Source organism: Rhipicephalus microplus, chromosome 2 (assembly GCF_043290135.1).
Source record: "Rhipicephalus microplus isolate Deutch F79 chromosome 2, USDA_Rmic, whole genome shotgun sequence".
Taxonomy (NCBI): domain Eukaryota; kingdom Metazoa; phylum Arthropoda; class Arachnida; order Ixodida; family Ixodidae; genus Rhipicephalus; species Rhipicephalus microplus.
In genome coordinates this window covers 297,684,231-297,704,175 of record NC_134701.1, presented here as the reverse complement: position 1 = coordinate 297,704,175, position 19,945 = coordinate 297,684,231, and the positions used below count along the sequence as shown (strand labels likewise).

At 45.9% G+C, this 19,945-nt stretch overlaps 1 protein-coding gene across 1 annotated transcript in view; it reads left to right on the top strand.

Annotated features, from left to right (window-relative positions):
* The first annotated feature begins 8,201 nt into the window (after positions 1-8,201).
* LOC119178606 (uncharacterized) overlaps positions 8,202-19,945 on the top strand; it is a 78,420-nt gene continuing 66,676 nt past the window's right edge. The window contains exon 1 of the mRNA XM_037429822.2: positions 8,202-8,315. The gene's annotated coding sequence lies outside the window, so the exon portion shown is untranslated. The remainder of the gene's footprint in view (positions 8,316-19,945) is intronic.

Genomic DNA, 19,945 nt, shown 5'->3' with positions numbered 1-19,945 from the left:
ACGGACCTACTGGCACTGGGAAAGGTTAAGAATGATTGTCGCTGACAGATGTACTTCTGTTGCGAAGGTAATGCTCAGAGTCAACCAAATAAAACTTAACATTATATTCAAGTCTTGATAAAAAAAATAAGTCAAGTTAGAAAGCTCCTCAGGTGGCCAAATAATAAATTACTTCACCATACTTTATGAAGAAGTAATTTGCAAATAAATAATGCAACCGCTGTTTAAATAACATTCAATGACGTGACCGCAATCAACGGTGTGTCGTCGCTATAAAACGGGAAAGTTATATGTGGACACGATCGGGCGAACGCGGCGGAGAACGAATATGTCACGTAATAAAAGCGATGTGATGTTGCACATTTTCATCTTTACAACTCCGTGCCCTTTTGCTTGCTCGTGATGTACTCGAAGGAGCTAGCCAAGTCTTAGGTAGAAGTCAAGCAGAGTAGCCGGGGCTGATAAGAGCAACGTTTATGTTCACTATTTACACACTAAAGGTAGCATCATGGAAGCTTGATGAGAGCTTCTGAGAGCTGGTTCAGAGCGTCTCGGTGCTCGCATTTTAAGCCGTGGTCTTCTTAAAATTCTCTGCAGGAGAAAACAATAGATAGTTTGCAATAAACTGCAAGGCAGCTTTTCTGTAAGGTTAGTTTTCCAACCATAAACTCTCGTTCACAGATGGCTTTTCTCGCTCATTTTGTTTTTGCCATTTACCTTTTTGAGATCTTGTGCTCGCGTGCCTTTGCTGGAATTCGGAAAGGTAAAGGCACAATGAGGGAGAAAAGCAATCTGTGAACAAGAGTTTTTGGTTAAAAAATAAACCTTTAGGAAAGCCGCCTTGCATATCACTGTAAATGGACATACTGCATGCCCATTTAGTCAAGGGCAGTCCAAAGAAATTGCCGTCTTCATCTCCGTCCCCCAAATGGTGGGGGTAGTGGTTAGAAGAAGGCGCCTAATTTCTGCAGCCCAGCAGGGAGCACGGCGCAGCGAATAAAGATAAAAAAAACGAGAAGGAGAAAGAGAGAGAAAGTCAAACACTGCCTTCTTTTCTACCCAGAAATAGAAAGGATGCACGTTCAGTTCGTCACACGGCGAGAGAGAAACACAACGTAGGTCATAATGCAATAATACGCACAACACAGCACAGTGCAATAACGTTGCATCGCACGTGCAGAATAGGGCCTGCAGCGCTAGGCAGGCTAGGGCCTGGGGGAGTGGAAGACTTGAGAGCACCACAGAGTGTGGGAAACATACCTGACGATGAATCCCAACCTCTCGGCTAATTATTCAGCGCGTCTCGTGGCACGTCGAACAAATCAAGCTGCCTCGATTTCCGACAGCTCTTCCTAGGCCGTCAGTCAGCCAGGCGTGTCCAAAAAGTTTTTGACGAGGGGAGCCAACAGCCCTAAAGAATTCGAAGTATGACTTTCGTGTTGTCGCCTCTTTTGGCGCACCTCGAGAGCGTAGACCCGGAACAAATCAGGGTAGGTGAGGTGACTTTCCGCGAACCTTACCTGCTTTCCAAACCAGTTACTGCATGCAAGCTTCCCCTGAATGGATGAATGTGTGGTTGAAGAAAAAAAAAAGACACTATCTTTCCTTGCTAGACCACGCCTCAGTCCCTTGAAGGGAAAAGGGAGAGTGGAGAAAATAGTTTAGAAGTTGGTAGGAGGAGAAGGTTTGGAAGAACGTGACGGTCATGGCTGCTAGAGCAGAAAGAGAATAGGGGCCGTCGGCAGGGCACTCCGAGTCTTACAACTTGGAAATGTGGAGTTGCAACCATGTACGCAGATACCTATGGTCATTCCCACGAGAGAAAAAAAATCTGGATCACCTTTCTTGGGCTAGAATACAGAAAACTAGCTAAACGAGAAAACTAAAATAAGTAAAGAAATAACCGATAATCTAACCACCAATTGTCACCACAGCTGCGGAAGGAAAGAAGCAAAAACGTAATCCGCGACCTCGGCACCAGCGGCTACACAGAGACATTTCTTCGTATACACTGTGTATAAGAAAAGACACGGGAAACACGACACCAATGGCGCGGCAACGACGCCACGTGTCGACCAAACTTGAGCTCACGGAACAGGGAACGAAGCACAATGGCAGAACACTGCGAGACCACTCGCAACATATTTGCGTCATGCATACCAGTCCCGACGGCACGGTGTACAGCTGGTTGGGTTGTATTGTAGTCTTTCTGAATTCCTTGAAGTGCACAAAGAGCGCGAAAGGTTGGGTACAAGGAACATGAACATAGAAAACGACTTTGCCATCAAGCTTTTTGCAGTGTGTACTGGACGAACGTAGCAACGGGTGACGAACGACAGGAATTCAGTTCTTATGCGCTTCAGAAATGACTATGAATGGAAAAGTTTTTGAATGGGAATGAAAAAAAAATCATCAAAAACATGGGTGTTGCTATGTCCGTGCAACAGAACTGCAAGCCTGTTGGAAAAAAATGGCAGCAATATCTCATAAAGAGACGGAAGAATTAAAAGCCTCTCTGATTGCCGAGAAGTAACAGAATTCTTCAATCACGTTACAGCTTGAATAAATTGATTTCCACGAGTGATGAAGGATCACGTATGGCATGAACGGTGCGTTTCTGCCTCCTTCCTTCTTGAAATATGGCCGCGACAATTTTCATGGTAACCTAAATTACGCAGCCACTGTTTAATTGGTAGCAAATGACATGACAAAACCCATGATCTGTGTCATCGCTACATTTTAACAAAACTTGAAATCCTGCCAGATGGCGCATTGCTATCGGGAAATTTCGAGCGCTAACTAATGCCTCCACGCGACGTTCACAAGCACCCATCCTGTCTCTCTCGTTCTTGTTAGCGCCTTGTTTGGCGCTCACAACTTTCCAGATCGCCACATTAATTCAAAAAGAAATTGAAGTGGCATCTCAGGGCACAAGCAGTTCAACGAAATAGAGAGAGAGAACGGGCGCTCGATTGCTCGCGAATCGTGCTGCTTTCTCGTTTTTGAAGCCACATTAATAATGAATCCGGAGCTTAGCTCTTATTCTCTGTTGATTAGGTACATAATCATAGATCAAGCTCAGTGTGGATTCCGATGTCATGTATTAAAGGTGACCTGGAGTGGCACATGTGTCACAACATGCTGCAAAACCCAATTCCATGCCTTCGTACCGTCATGCTCGTTTAATACGAACGTTTGTAGATTGGACTACAGAAACAACATGAAAAGGCCGAGAAATATTTAATTCTTCCGTTCGTTAGTAATGTACTTCGTTATGCGTTTTTCTGTTCTCTGGGAGCATATCAAGAGAGTTGTGTAGCATGAATGAACATAAATTGCTGATTCTATTTCACCACAGTCGTTGAACGGTGTACTCTATAAACGCATCATCTACAATAAACTTCGTGCCAGCACAATGCATAAAATGCTCAATTACATCGCACAAAAAAAACGCGGATTTCACCGAAAGAAACTCGTAAACCTCATTATATATTCAAACGTCAAATTTAGAAATAGCACTGCCATGAACGAGATTAACTCCATGGCCAAATTTCACTGCAAAAAGCGCTTGAATAACTGCACCTTGCAGGTATGCAATATAGATTGCATGAGGTTTTAGAAGTGTGCTGACATTATTAGTTAAGGTTACATTGTTTTAGCGTTGAATTAGCTTTTTAGGCACGTTTACTGTGCTTTTAGAGTTAATATTTCACCTCATCGGTAATTTAGTGACGTCATTTCATTTCCACATATTTAAAGGAGAGTTATGAATAGTTGATATCCAAGCATTTTTTTAAAGATATGTGAATGGTGTTTATCAAAGGACCAACCCTAGAACGAGTGCCGGGGAGGATAGGGGGGGGGGGGGGGGAGATATGAACAGTTTATAATTTGAAAAATAAAATTTTCGGCTTTACAAGCCAGAACGTCAATACGACACCAAGGCACGCCATAGTGAGAGGTTTTAAATATTCGAAACCATAGGTCGGCAAAATAAATAGAGCCTATACATAGACTCTCTCAGTAAATAGGCTTTTATCTTAGGACTCAATATAGGGCCCAGCCTATAGCTGAAATTTCAGTGACATATAGGCCACCCAAAATATTTTTCTCTCGAAAGAATTTTCGCGATAGACTGATTTCAATGGAGTAAATCAGCCCGACTTTTTTTTTTCGAATACACCTGAGATAGTCGACAAAACGTTTAGGACGTTTGGCGGGGAACGACCGATCAAACTTTACGTGGATACCTATCACTTTTCGTCTCCACTGTCTCTTTCTAAGTTCATGTTCTTCCTTTCTTGACATTCAACTTCACAGTATTTTAACAAATCCGCATCATATTGGTTCTATAGAAGAAAATAGCTTGTGGTATACGCATCTTAAACAAAACTTGGCCGTGCACTAACGCCCCATCTCACTGTTTTGTATCCATCATTTCACCGTTCTCATTTCACTTACGGTATTGCCGCGTGGTTGCGACGTCAAAGAAGATGGTACGTGGGTTGCTCAAGATGACACTTTTTATTGAGTGAACATGTGCATAGGAAAGTGCAAAGTGCTCGAAAATCGCGCTTTACACAGATAGCGGTAATCAGAGCATTGGTCGTTGGTAATATGATCTGCGCGAAAGTACGTCGCCATTTATACACGTAGCATCCATATCGTAGGTGTATCAAGCTTATCAGAAAATTCTAAAGTAATCTAGAGTGTTCGCAGACAGCCAAGCGTCCTTTGCGCAAGGCAACTGATTAATATGTGGTGTTTAACGTTTCAAAACCACCACATGATTATGAGAGATGCCGTGGTGGAGGACTCCAGAAATTTTGACAACCTGGGTTTCTTTAACATGCACCCAAATCGCAGCACATAGGCCTGCAGCATTTTCGCCTCTATCGAAAATAAAGCAGCTGCAGGTGGGACTTGATCCCGCGACCTGCGGGTCAGCAGCCGAGTACCTTAGCTACTGAACCACTACGGCAGTGCCTTTGCGCAAGACTGTGACATAAAAATACAAGCCAGCGTGGCAGTATAATAATGTTGCGATAAAATTTCAGCAGATGCAACATGTTTCACTGTGGATGCCATTTTCATACAGAACCGTCATCGCGTGGCCACGCGTTGCGCGGTGGATCGACGTCTTTGGGTATTTTGAGTAGGCTAAATTTCTACCTAAAACATACGGCGTGACGACAGCACTCACGTTGACTGTAAATATTAACGAAACGAAGTGCACGCTTCGGTGGGATGATATGCATATCATTAAGAAGCTGTTGTGTATTTCTCAAAGGTCGAGATCATCAATGATCGAGCAACCCTTCTGGATGAAAGGAATATATTCATTTAATGTTTACAGCCAGCCTGTAGACCGCAACAACTAAAGGTGTGGGCCGACATCACTCCTGTAAGTCTATTTAGTGATGTATCCGTTACAATAAAAAGTAACTAAATACCTCACTAGTTACTCAAATAAGAAAAAGGGGAACGTTTCACGGCTCCACGTTATATAGATACATAAAAAGGTAACGCATTACCGTTACCGTAACCGAAAAAAACAGAACGAATGTTACCTCTGCCGTAGCTCCGGAGTCATCAGTTTTAATCAATGTGTCTTTGCTGCAGAAACACACAATGATACTTTTAAATCTCAAATTTATGTTTCACACATACTAACCCAAGCAGGGATTATACTCAAAATGTTCAATTAACGAGAATTAATTGTACAAATGTACTGAACCTTAGCAATGTCATATAGAAGCTTATTGATGCCTGCACATGTGATGGCTTCTGACTCCGCAGTGACACAGGATGAAACCATTTTTTTTTTCATTGGAGCATTATACACAAAGTGAGGTCCAATAATCCACGGTATTCATGAAGAAACTATCACTGAACTCTCAAGAAATTTACAAATATCGGCCTTTTCTTGATCCTTCAGCACCTCCAATAAAGCAAGTCGAAATCGCCACTGTTGGATCTAGCCACCGGATTGGCCCGCCGCGCGCCAGTAGGCAATCACGGAAGCCTACATTGGTGCCTTTTTATTAGAGGGGGGGGGGGATCGGGAGATGTCGTGGGGAAAAGGGGGGGGGGACACTTACAAGTTTGTGACACCAGATATGCCTTGCAGAGACTTAAGTCTAGAAAAATCACGTCTTGCAACACACATCTTCCAATAGCAGCCTTTTTTTTAATATGTTGCAGGTTTTATTTTTGTTTATATAAGAATTCAAATCATGTCTAGAAATCAAATATACAAAAGAACAAAGGTTCCCAGCACTCGTAATTGCATTGTTCTACTGTGTCTTTTCCGGAACAAGTCGAGAGTGGCAGTTGCTATTTCGATTTCTCACACATCTGATGGGTATTGAGCACGTGAACACGCTACAAAAAAGCATTGAAAAGTTGAATGTTTTATACATACTTATCAAGCATTCTTATTTGTGACGTTTTTAAGAGAAATTTTAATGGGGCCCACTTGCAAGGGGTGTTCCTCTCCCCTGACCAAACACCAAGGGTTCGGGGAGTCAACGTTCTCTGCAAGCGTGGTCAACGGACGCCCAGCTCGTGACCAGTATGGGCTGTCTATCTGAGCAAATATTGCATTTGCTCTCATCTGCACATATGACCATCACAGTTTTTTGTCTTGGGGGGATGCAAACCCTTCTTTCAACTTCCATCACGACTGAGGGAGTAGGTCGTGTTGGTGTCGCTAGAATGGGTAGCAAGTGCTGGTGGAGCTTGAAGGGTTCAAGTGTCCTTTTTGCACCACCCGCCTCGCCCATGTCTACACTTCATTCATTGAACACCGCGCTGAGAACTAGTTGAATAAATGTGCAGATTTGTTTCCTTCCGCATCCTATACCGCTGCATAAAAGATTCTCACATTGCGAAAAGTAGGTATTTTGATTCGTTTGAAGGAAAGTTACATTCAAAGCATGACAGATACTCAAAAAAGCGGTTTCATGCAATCGTAATAAGAAAACTCGAAGCAGAGGTGCTTCTTCTTTTGTGCAGCGTACAATGTAAAAGTAAGATCAGATCCGGAAAAAGCGAAATGAGTGACGTGCGTCACTGCTTGCTCATTGTTCAATGAAAAAAAGGTTTTATGAAGTATGACGTTGCCAACAACAACAACTTAAAACAACATCTTAAAGTAAAAAAAGCAAAGTGCTGCACATTTACCGTAGAACATGGACATAGATTGAAATACGCGTTATTTTTTCATGAAAGCGAAATAAAAACTATTTTACAAAACGCTTTGCATTCATCGGGATGTCGACACATCTGTGTAGTGTCATTTATGCTATTTGGATTAAAATTCCCGAATTTCAACTAATTCAGTAACCTGTGGCGGAAGAGCCTTTTGAATTTTCAGTTTCGGTTTCTGCGCCGCCGACGCCGCCGCCGCCGACGAAAATTGGCCACACGCCGCCGCCGATGAAAAAACCGGCGTGCGCCGACAACGCCGCCGCCGCCGACTCTGTACGACCCCCACGCCGCCGCCGGTCAAAATCGCCTCGGCGCACACCTCTAATGAAGCATAAAGTCCCACTGACTGTATGAGTCTGTGTAATAACTGAGGAAGGCATGGAGGAAGTTTTTCCTTCCTCCATGGAGGAAAGAAACGACAGCTCGGAGATCGCCAAAATAGTCGTCTGCAAACAAGAAAACACTTCTCCAGACCCCCAGTGTGAATAAAGTTCATTTTTAAAATTTTAACTTGAAATAAGGTAAAAAGTCAACAGTTACGTTTGTTATTTTAGCTTTTTTTTCGACGCAAGCTGGCGCCTCGTTGCTTGAAAAGCGTTGGCCACTATCTGATCTAAAGGGAACAGCCATATCTATCAATTCATTCATCCAGTCGTTGAGATGTGTTTTATTTTTCTGACCAAGTTTCTGACAACATGGGGTCGTTGCTGCATAGAGTTTCGCACAAACATTGTGTTCTAAGCTGCCTGCGTAAACTTCTAGGATGCTGTCTTATAATTGTAACACAGCCTTGGTCGCTAAACGATCGCCTGGTTAATTTTAAGAAACTCTATGGATGTCGGCAGCCAGTTTCGGAACTAGTATGATCTGCACACAAATCTCAAGGGCTTCGAGCATTTTAAAATTATGTTGTTTATGATTTGCCTTTTATTTTTTTGTGAATTATGTCCCCTAACCTGTAAACAGCAGCTTATCATAGCTAGGACAGTGCCTCAGTCAAAAACGAAACTGTATGTGTGGCGGCGCTAGCAGCGTTTCCGGGTTCTGTTCCTCCATGGCCCCGAGCAGTTTGGATGGCGATCTCGCAAAACTGGGCCTGCTCGGTGAGTGTGCGCGTTTCAGCAGCCTCTCGAAGGAAAGGAAAGACTAGTGTAGCGCCCTTTCCGTGATGCCGGGCCGTGCGTGGCCGAGTGCCGTCGCACAGGGCTGCCGCTGGGCCCCCGCCTATCGCGCTTTGCTTGTCTTGTTGCGGGCCCGCCCTGCGGCGGCGCCCGCCCGGCGGGACCTGGGGTTCCCCTGCACGCGGTTTCGCTTTTGACCCGTGACAGCCGTCCCGCGAGTAGCTGCAGCGGGAGAGCTCTTCGTGCATGTTGTGTCGAACGGGGCTCGTACCACGCGTCCGGGCTGGTTGCTTCTTCGTATCGGTGCACTGCATGGAATGTATGGAAGCGCCACTCAACCCGCGCTAGGGACAACCCGCGCTAGGAGGCAACCTGTGTTGGCGCCTTGGTGCCGCGTTACTTAAAAGACTGGCATCGCAGGCTCGAATTTTGTTTCTAGTTTGACCAGCTCCCATGGACACTGGCTTGACCGCAGTGATATTGTGGGATGTTCAAGCGTCGACCGTAATGCTTGCTTTAAGCAATATTGCCGCGCACTTGACTTGAACAAGCAGCTTATTGGTGCATAATAATAAGCAACTTTCTTACATTACCGTAAACGCAGCTCTCCCGGGTGAATGGGACGCTGTCATTTTCGAATTTCCTCGGGTTCGTTAAAGCTCAAACTGAATATCACCTTGAACGCTTTCGGACACATTCAACTCGCTAGAAAGAAGCAAATGATAGTCCATCATAGATCACGCGCTGGCAAGCTAACCGAGTCTAAATATAATATAAGTCGCCGCTCTGTACTTATTGTGATTTTCGCCTTCGATGGTCGTTTATTCGGTAATGGCCTTGACTCCATTTGGCGTACCATTGTGCGATGATTTAAAAAGATTTCGGGTTCAGTTTCATCATGTGATCGTTAAGAGGATATTTTGGTAAAATGACAAGAAGCCTCATTTTATTACTTGTTTCAGAATACTCTATCGTGGAGCGAATTCCCCGAGTTGAAACGCTTATTGCACTTATCGCTCAGCTGTCCTCGATATACCGACATGGGTTCGCTTTCCCGCTGTATTTAGGACACTTTCCCAAACTATGCCACTTGTTTTTCTTCAAAGAGAAGCAGCCTGTTACAGAGTTCGACGCCGGTGGCAAGTAGGTTTCTGTCCACTGGTGAAGTTGCAGTGTTCTGTATACATAGTCTGCATGTGTGTCACGCAGCGCCCCTTCGTCACTTCCGAAATGCGCCGCCGACATGCCCGGGTACCTACAGACTCCGTAGCCTACCGCTGCTGTGTTGTCTCCTCGTGCTTGCGCCCATTTAGTTTTGCCTCACGATGCAAGTTTGGGGGCCGCTAGTGAAGCAAGTTGATTTAGTAGTCCTCGAAGAGGGAGCAGAGCTTCGGGATGTTTCTTCGCCGAAAGTTATTACCCAAAATTGAGAACGCACATTGCGATTTTGCGAAAAGTACCGGCGTGTTTGGCTGGCGCGGATTAACAAAAAAAATATACATGAAGAAACTTGGTGATATTTGCGTCTTAAGGTGCCACTCCATTACAGGTAAGTGCTATAGCCAAGCACTTACCTGCAAACAGAGGTAGCTTACCAAGATACTGATGTACATACAAACTTGTCGCGACCACTGCGTGCACAATCAGCGTGTCAGGGAAGTGGTTAAAATCGTGATGGCAATCGCGGAAATTCGGGTATTGCATTGAAACAAACTTTGAAAATGGATGCGAAACAATATTAGTTCACTTTGAAGTATAGCCGATCGATTCGAGTTGGGGGGTGGGGAGGAGTCATGATTTTGAAAAGTTGGTCAATTAATTTCCTAACTCGGTCCCCATTATTTTCAGGGATTCCACTGTACATTAGCGTACAAAAAATAAAATACAAGGTGGAAAAAGTGTCGAAACATACGCAAAAAAAAAGTGATAACCGGCATTACCGCGGCATGCACCACGCGAAGTCTCTATCTGCCTCGCATAATATTTTCCTCGCCTGTTTCCACAAATTTGAATCAAATAGGCTCAGCATCAAAACTGTTTAAAACACTTGGGTGGACGGGGACGGGGGGTCGCTGCTACTTTGGTGACGTGGGCCGCAGCAATATATTAATATTAATATTATATCTTTTGTAAACTTGCCTAGCTCTGCACGACTCGTTTTCGATGGGAGCTGCTGCGCTTCGCTCATCCACTCTTGAAATATCGGCTCGAGAGACTTTGGGCTTTCACTTGTTCGTGGGCCACGCGATTTGTGGTGTTTGTAGTGAAATCGAGAAAATGAGCCCTCGTAGGTCGTGGCGGGCAGCCGGTGTACGCGGTGGCTGGTGGTATACGTGTCGCACATCTTGATTTTCTGGTCTTGTATCGAATGGACAAACGAGGCCTTCCTGATAAGATGAGCTCGTTAAAGTGCGACAACAAGAAATTACAATGCTTCCCTTTCAACATCGTACACAGCAACAGATGACGAGCCCCCAACTAACCGCGCTGCAGCACGCGAACTGCCGTACGTACCCAGACATGGCGGGAGAGGGCGACAACGGCGGAAGTGACGTCACATGCACACTATGTATACGTTGACATCAAGGGGCGCCACGCTTGGTGCTCGGATACAGTACGCTGATAAATTTCAACTTCATCAGAATAATTTTGATAAAATGTTGCACTTAGTGGCTATGCAGTATTTGATACGTGAATAAATCGGGATAGGACTTGGAGATGACGCACAATAAGTCGGGCGTCACAATTCTGGATAGGTTCCCACGCACATAAACAGACGACGTGGCCTTGGAGATTGTCGGCCTGCAGCTCCTTACTGTATCCACTCGAGGGAGCCACCGTCTGTTCAAGTTTTTCCGCGCTCAGTTTCATACAATACCTAGGGGAGAATCTGCCGCGAGTGTCTACGGGGGCTCCTTCAGCCAAAGAGTTTCCATTTATACACTAGAGGGAACTTTGGCCATAGTGTCTATTTGAGCAGCAACGCATCGCGCTTCAGTGAGCGTGGAAAATATGAGCAGTATATGAATTTACCCAATTTTCGTACTTTACGTTCCGTTTGGCTTCGCATGGCTTGAGCCTATTTTGTTACAAAACAACAATCCGCAATATTTTATCAGTTACGCTTTACCACTTTAATCATTCAGCCTCACCAATTTGAATCGGGTCACGAAGTTCTTCTAAACAAAATCGAAACACTGCGATAAACGAAGCGACAAGCGCAATTCGAGGCCCGCGAGTATTAAGACAAGGAAAATCTAAGTACTACCCGTTATTCCCGCGATCGCTGAACGATCGCAGCGCCAGAGTGCCCTCTAGCTAATTTTAGGAAACTACCTCCAGCTACTTCAGCTGCGCTTGTACCCCCATGACAGTTATGGGAATTGAAGTACAGGCTTCGGATCTGTACCGGAAGGATCATGTTCTTGATATTCGCGACGCTTGTTTGCCGAGTGTAAAGCACAGTGATCTGAAGTTATATTTTTAAATTGAACGTGCTTCATTCTTTTGTGCGTAGTTTTTATTGCAAGAAGTTTTTGTGGTTATGTGGTAGAAGTGAGACCTGGACAAATATAACCACCAGCGTATGCATTGCTCTGCCATTGCGTTCTAGATTTGGCATCGAGATATAAGGAATTATTTTTACAATGCTTGAAAAGAAACATGCTTGTTTTGCCCTCGAAAATACTCACTATCTACTTATAGAAATAACTGTGCAGAATTAACTGAGATATACTCAACGTTTCGTCTGCTGCGATGCCAGGTGCGTCTGTCCAAGTGGTCTGCTGTCAACACACTTCTCGTTTCGTGGTGAAGTCGAGTCAGAGGAGCGTGATGGTGCGTCTACTTAGCTTCGCCGTCGTTTTGAAGTCGATTCAAACGAGTTTTGGCAAGACGCGCGCTTACGAAAAAACGTGAACTCGATGTAATATTTTGCACTGGCATGAGGCGCTACATATAAGCGCAGTGGTGAGTGGACGATGCTTCGATTAAATTGCCAATACGACTTGTAAAGCTCCAACGTCGCAGTAAATTGAGAGACCTATCAGTCATCAGCTTTTTGGAACAACAAAGGCGCTGCTTCAGTGCTTTGCATCCACACCTACCCACTCTGCACGAAGAACGAAACTGACACTTTAGAAAAAGACACCTAGACAGTTCGCTAGCTAACGCAATCCAATCCGAAGCGTGTACTTCCCATAGCTTCCATGGGGGTACACGATCACAGAGCCAGATTTCTGTATAGGTGTTATTGTATGGAACTCTGTCCGCGCCTTTGCCGTGAGTCTCGATAGACGCCGCTCAGAACAGGGGTGCATTCATGACCCAAAGCCAAATTGTGTGGCTACTTTCAGTGCGGAACACGCTTTTTCTGCCTGTTGGCGTCACGTCGCACCTGATGTTATGAGCTGGTCGCTGATCAATAACCCCACGCATAAGACCTGAATGCGAATCTACCGGAACGCTATAAATGAACTATTTTCTTTTGTTCGACATAAAATTCATTAGAACTAACTGTCAAGAGAGCCAATGAAAGTGCAGGAGAGTTTATTTGTATGCATGATGTAAATGTTAAAAATTAACAAGATAATTTCTTTCATATTTATGTCATTACTGCGAGTGACATCTCCTACACTTTCTTTTGCTCTCCTAATTTGTCTGTTAGGTCTAATTAATGTTGACTTTGTCAAAAAACTAATCCTTAAAACTCCTCTCATTGGTCCATTTATCGCGAGGGTCCCTTCTGGCGCACTGTATGTCTTCAGGTGGTATGCGGGGCATTATTGGTCAGGAGCTAGCTCGTAATAAGATCACGTACTGCGTGACTCGTGGGTTTAAATGCACATATATACCCACAGCTATATTCGTGTCGTGTCGGTGGCGCGTAAGCCTGTACCACCTTCACTTTGTATCTCTTATTGAGTTTAACTACAATACGTACCACCCTTTCATTAATGCCATAGTATTCCTCTATGTTGCCAGCTATGTTTCTGTTAATAAGGAACCCCACTCCCAGTTTTCTTCTGCCAGCCAAGCCACGATAGCAAAGGACGTGCCCATTCTGTAGCACTGTATACGTTTCATCTGTCCTCCTAACCTCACTGAGCCCTATTACATCTCATTGGACATCCTCTAGTGTCTCAAATAGCACAACTAGACGTTCCTCACTAGATAAGGCGCTAGCGTTAAACGTTGCCAAGTTCAGGTTCTAAGGGCGGCCTGTCCGGACCCAGAGATTCTTAACACGCTCTGCTGAGTCGCAGATCTGACGGCCACTGTGGTTAGTTGCTTCGTAGCTGCTGGCGACTGAGGGCCGAGGGTTAATTGGCGTATTCATGTGGGAGGTAGTGGCCAGATACTGCACTAGGGGGTTGGGGCTTCAGACAGGAGGGGATTATGGCATCGGTACTGCAAATGCCAGACGGGAGATATTAGTAGAATTCGCGGAACGCAATAATTTACATATCTTAAATACCGTCTACCGAAAACGAGTAAACCATCAGTGGTCATGGCGGAGCCTTAGTGGCAAAAGTAAGAACGAAATAGACTCTATTCTGAGTGCACACTCAGGCATCGTGCAGGATGTGAAAGTGTTTGGCAAAATACGATGCGGTGACCATACAACAGTGAGGTCTCGAATTCGCTGAGACTTGAAGAAAGAACGACAGAAACCTGATATGCAAGAAGCCAATGAATGAGCTAGCACTGAGAGGGAAAATACTGGAATTCAGTGTCTCGCTTGAGAACAGATACTCAGCTCTGATCGAAGAAATCAACCCTAGCATTGACGCAGTGAATGATAATCTGGCGAGTATCATAACGGAGTGTGCAGGGGAAGCTGGAGGTGCGGTAGTTATACTTCCAAGACACTAGAAAACTGTCTTAGGAGACGAAGGGCCTCATTAAGACTCGTCAAAGCATGAAACCTTCAAACACAACAAACAAAATCGAACTGGCAGATCTTTCGATGTTGATTAATAAAAAGGTATCTGATGTAAGAAGGTATAACATGGAGAGAATTGAATATGCTCTTAAATAATGGAGGAAGCGTCAAAGCGGTGAAGAGGAAACTTGGGATAGGTAAAAACCAGATGTATACGCTAAGGTACAAAGAAACTACCAATATATATAGGATAGTGATAGTAGCAGTTATTTTCCTCCTCCTCGACTAGCTTCAACACTAGCTAAGGAGTGAAAATGTTTGAGGTTCGGAATGGGTCCCCTCGATGACTCGAGTGCACGGTGGCAGCGCGAAGGAAGAGCCGTAGTCCGGTGAAGAGACGCTTTGTTGCAGCCTCAGGCGACTGCCCGAGTCCAAGCCCGAACCTCCGCTTGTGGACCGTGAGAACGAACAAGTCTCCTTTCTTTCCCGTGCTCAAGTCTTCCGCGTTCGTCTCCGCGGAACTGATCGGCTTCGCTAGTTGACGGGTCGGGAACTGGCTACGCGCTCTACATCAGCCGCATTAATTGCGCTGCACCAAACACGCTGGTAATTGGTGCCTCATACTAACTCCTCCCCCCTCAAAAGTGTTACTGGATACTCGATGTCCAGTAACGCGATACAAAAACAAACAAAAGAAATCGCTCAAAATAAACTTACTCTCGGTGCACGCACATGCGTGAACCGATTATCACTTCCATCTCAACCGGAGAACTTTCGCGTCCTTGTGCGAAATAGACACCGCATATTGCTCTCAAATGGTCCTCTGAAAGAAAACACCCTCGTAATGCACAACACTGAATAACGCATTCAGAATTGTAAGTCCGCAGCGACAGTCAGTTCGTATTAGCTTGTCACGGGGCACACGCACCATGCATAGTCCGGCGGCATATTGTCTTTTAAACGCACAACACCACACGGTCATTCTCCAACCACGGGAGACCCACTCCATGCACCCTCCAGGCCCCGCATGACACACTCAAAGAGAGCGACGGACCTAACGGTATAGGTATACCTAAGTCTCAACGGATCGCACCAAGAAAACAAATTATGACAAACTCACTTCACAAACGCTGCCTTATATAATCTACAAAACTATTCCTACACAACACATGTAATCATTTTCACATCACGCTGGAACTATTAGTCTGTTCGACCCACTTAAACATCACGCATAACACTTTAACGTGTGATGCAAACTCCTGTACTGTCATTCAATTCACACAGACTACTTGAGTTGCAATACAACAACAACAAAAAAAAAACTCAACCATGTGAGAAAAACGCCACCTTACCACAAAGAGTTACAATCACGCAACCCAGTGATCATCCGAGACGCGAAAGAGCACAAGCAGCCTTGTTCAGTGCACCTTCAATACGAACAATTAATTTTTCTCATTCACCTCTTATTCAACAGTGGACGTCTCCCGTCGCGACTGGTTCAGTCTCTTACTGAATAATGCGACTGATCGTTGCCATTCACCTATCGTTTGAGAGAGGCAACCTCTAATTGCCCTTTTCGATGCGTCCGTGGCAAAACAAAAAGCTCTGCTGGGGTTGGTTGCCGACACTCGGAAATCAACGCGAAGGCCTCTAACTCAATCAAACGCTACCTGTGCCTCTCCGTTGCACGGCAGCGTGTTGAACACACTCGAACCACCGTAACCAACAAATAGCAGGCGTTTCACTAAAAGCCATTCACCATGTCACCACTCTTCGGTAACACGCCATGCCTAAACACTAAAAAAAAGAAAGTGCAAAACTAGTTACTGAAATAACTTTTCTCCGCGGCGATTGCATAAAAAATTGTTTCAAAACTAAAAAAAAAACAACACAGAACAAAAATATCTTAAAAAAAGTCCGGTAGTTATACCCATCCAAGAACTTACGGCTCCACTTCGCACACGTGACGGTCCCATCCTGACAACGATTCCTTTTGAACGGGGAATACGCCAGACATAGAACCCCCTCGTTCTACCGCCGAAACCCAATGCTAGCCGCTTTTTGACGCGCTTTCTCGTTTTCTTTTCTGGGCAGTTACCACCGCAAGAGTTGTTGATCGCTGACACTTCGTCTCGGCTCGACTCTGACACCACAGACTGGCGGGGCTGTTTCCCGTGTAGATTCTCCCTGTGATACAGTAACCGTCCTTCGTTTCCTTTGACATGCGATACCTCTTTCACCTGACGCAGAACATCGACAAATGGCTCGTCACGTTCCTTCTCTCCATCGGGAGCATTTCCATCGAACGGACTAAGCCGTGCGCCGTCCACATTACATTCCGCAGCAGAATTGCAACGTTTCAAGTGCGCCTGCTTTAAAAGTGATGCGGACTTAGTCATTTGCGGTTCCATTACCCGGCCGTCCGGTCTTTCCAATGCACACTGCACGGAGTTAGCCTTAGTGCTAGAACTTTGAGATACATGTTCCGGCTCCCGCATCGGTGCATACTGCTCCTGTTTAATCTCCCGCTTTACACAGTTCACCCTCGCATCACGCTCTTTGAGACAATTCAGTCGCTTTTGCCGGTGGTGACGGAGACATTCGTAATCTTTCGGTGTAAGAAAAACGGATACACTCGAAGCCAACTGATCGGTCACCGCGCATCGCAGTTTCACCGGCTCAGCAACACTTCCTGGCGAGACCGAAAGTCCGAAAGGTACCCACACTAGACGCACACCTTGCCCAAAAGCGTCGGTTAGCACTGTTGTGTCACTGCTCTCACGCAAAATCTCAGCGGATACTTCATTCGCCCGTATCACCGTTATGTCCGCACCCGAGTCAACGCGTGCGAAACAGGGCTTGCCTCCCACAAGAATCTCAACGTGCGGATTCCTCATCAGCGAGTTTTTCATAATCGCAGAGTGTCGCAATGGTGCGGGACGGCTTTCCCATAATCGCTTCTTCTGGGATGCCACGCTTGAAACTTCGGCTGTATTAGTAGCAGTCTCACGGGAAAATTCCCAATCTCTCTGAAAGTGACCCTGTTTTCCGCAGCCAAAACACAATCCTGATTTGAGGCTGAAATTTTGTCTAGCAAAGGGTTTCGATTGCAGCCCATAATTGAAGTTTCCTGATTCTGTTCCGCGGTAAAGGGTTTCGATTGCAGCCCATAATTAAAATTTTCTCATTCTGTTCCGTGGTAACTGCCCTGTCTGCTGTCGAGGCTTTCTTCAAAATTGGCGGCCAACTCCGCAATATCCTTGGCCTTCAACGAGCCCTTCACTTCCTGCTGAAGCACCAGTGAGTGGAGCTCATTTGGCATTAACTGCTTTTGCCTGTCCGCTATAAGCAATTCCTGAACACCTTCAAATGTCTCCACCTCCCTACTTCTCACGTAGTACGCAAACATAGTCTCTAGGCGTGCCTTCACTTGGCTCCACGATTCACCGGCTCCTCGTTTGATTTCCAAAAACATTCGACGGTACTCTGTTGGAGTCATCCTCAGCTCCCTTAGCACCATCGACTTTAAATCTGAATACGGCGTTACCCCAGCTTCCGATTGATTGGCCACGAACGTACGCACCTTGTCATTTAAAAATGGTAGTATAATCGTGCCCTGAATTTCCTCGGGTATGCTCAATGCTGCAAAGAGAGCGTCCACATGTTTGAACCAGGCTAGAATCATTGGCTCATTACTAGGCATGGGCGCTAAGACTGCCTTCAGCTCTTTCGCGTACCGTCCGATAGTGGATTGCTGGTTCCGGTTTTCCGGTTCCTCTGATAAGGCACGCGACGATCTCATCTTTTCTAGCTCAAGCTTGAGCTTCAGCGCTTCAATTTCAAGCTTCAGTTCTATGGTGCGATCCGATTCACTAACGGCGTCCCCTTCTATCACATCTCTATCTGAGTCCGCCATCTCCCAGAGAGTGCCTGAACGCAAGTGCATTCAGTAAAAACAAATTTGGGGGGCCCCGAGAGCACAAAGCAGGTCTCACCTTGCAGTGATGCGTCGCCCGATGCACTTGACAGTTGGAACTGCGTCCGCCTCGTCGCCAACGATAGCTGCGACGACCAATTCTAATGCAGCAGGTCTCCGCCCGATCACCTCTGTCGCTGACTCAGTCTGCTGCTCTGCTCCTGAAGCAGCACCCTGCAGCGCCTCCCCGGTAGGTCCGTCGCTCAACGATGACCTTTGGCTCTGCTCTCGTTCAGTGACGCGCAGTGCTCTTGCGCTGCTGAACTCCAGGCTCCAATGTTGGCCGGCAGGCTCGTACCGAATGTCAATGCTGCTTCTCGCAGCGCCACAGCAGGTCCCGAAGCGGTGAGCGTCTTCTCAGCTTCCCGGACTTCAGCGCCTTCATCGCTGCGGGCTCTCCACGTCGACTGCGCCAGTTATTTTCCTCCTCCTCGACTAGCTTCAACACTAGCTAAGGAGTGAAAATGTTTGAGGTTCGGAATGGGTCCCCTCGATGACTCGAGTGCACGGTGGCAGCGCGAAGGAAGAGCCGTAGTCCGGTGAAGAGACGCTTTGTTGCAGCCTCAGGCGACTGCCCGAGTCCAAGCCCGAACCTCCGCTTGTGGACCGTGAGAACGAACAAGTCTCCTTTCTTTCCCGTGCTCAAGTCTTCCGCGTTCGTCTCCGCGGAACTGATCGGCTTCGCTAGTTGACGGGTCGGGAACTGGCTACGCGCTCTACATCAGCCGCATTAATTGCGCTGCACCAAACACGCTGGTAATTGGTGCCTCATACTAACTGTAGCGGAGGAATTTACAAAGATCTCTACAGTAGCCACTACAACCACGACAATAATGTAAGAACTAGCAGTACTCCGGACCAACAGTAATGTCAGAAGAAGTGAGGAAAGCCTTGAAGGGAATGCAAAAGGCAAAGCTGCTAATGAGGATTAGTTAGCATCAGACCTGCTGAAAGACAGCGGACAAATTGTAAAAAAAAAAAAAAAACTGGCCACGCTGTTTACGAAGCGTCTCCTGATGGAGAGGGTATCTTGGAAGAATGCTAACTTTATATTAATCAATAAGAAAGGGTAGAGAGAGAAAAAAAACTTTATTTGTGCAAAACGCGCAGCATTCCAAATGGTCGGGCCCCTATTCCAGGGCTCCGCTGGCCCTAGCCATCATGTCTACCCGTTGGACCAGCCTACGCTGCTTAGCAATGGACCAGCTGGATAGCAGTGCCTCCCATTGTTCCTCTGTGTTATTCATATTGTGGTGCTCTTTATTGATATGTGTACACTCTCATAAGATGTGAAACAGAGTTGGTGTGGCCCCACACCACTGATATATGTATAACTCTGTATGCTGTGGGGTAGAATACATGTAGTCTGTGTAAGTTCATGTATGTGTTTGTTCTCTACGTAATGTCGCCGATTCCATTGCTGTGAGGTTCTTATGCGGTACTGCATACAGTTTTTTGTTGTCCCTGTAGAATGGTACCAAAGTTAGGGTCTAGGGGCGTTGGATCCTCCGTTGCAGTGTGCAAGGAAGCGCGGTGATTTGTGACGCTTCGAGCCGCCTCATCAGCAAACTGGTTCCCGGTGACGCCTTCGTTCCCTGGCGCCCAGATAATGGTTTGGATGTACTTAATTCGAAAATTTTCATGAGCTTTAGTTAGAATATTGAATTTATTCATACATATTCTACCCTTCTTGTAGTTCCTACATGCAGCCTTCGAATCCGTGATTATTGTCAATGGGGCTTTTCGCTCCCT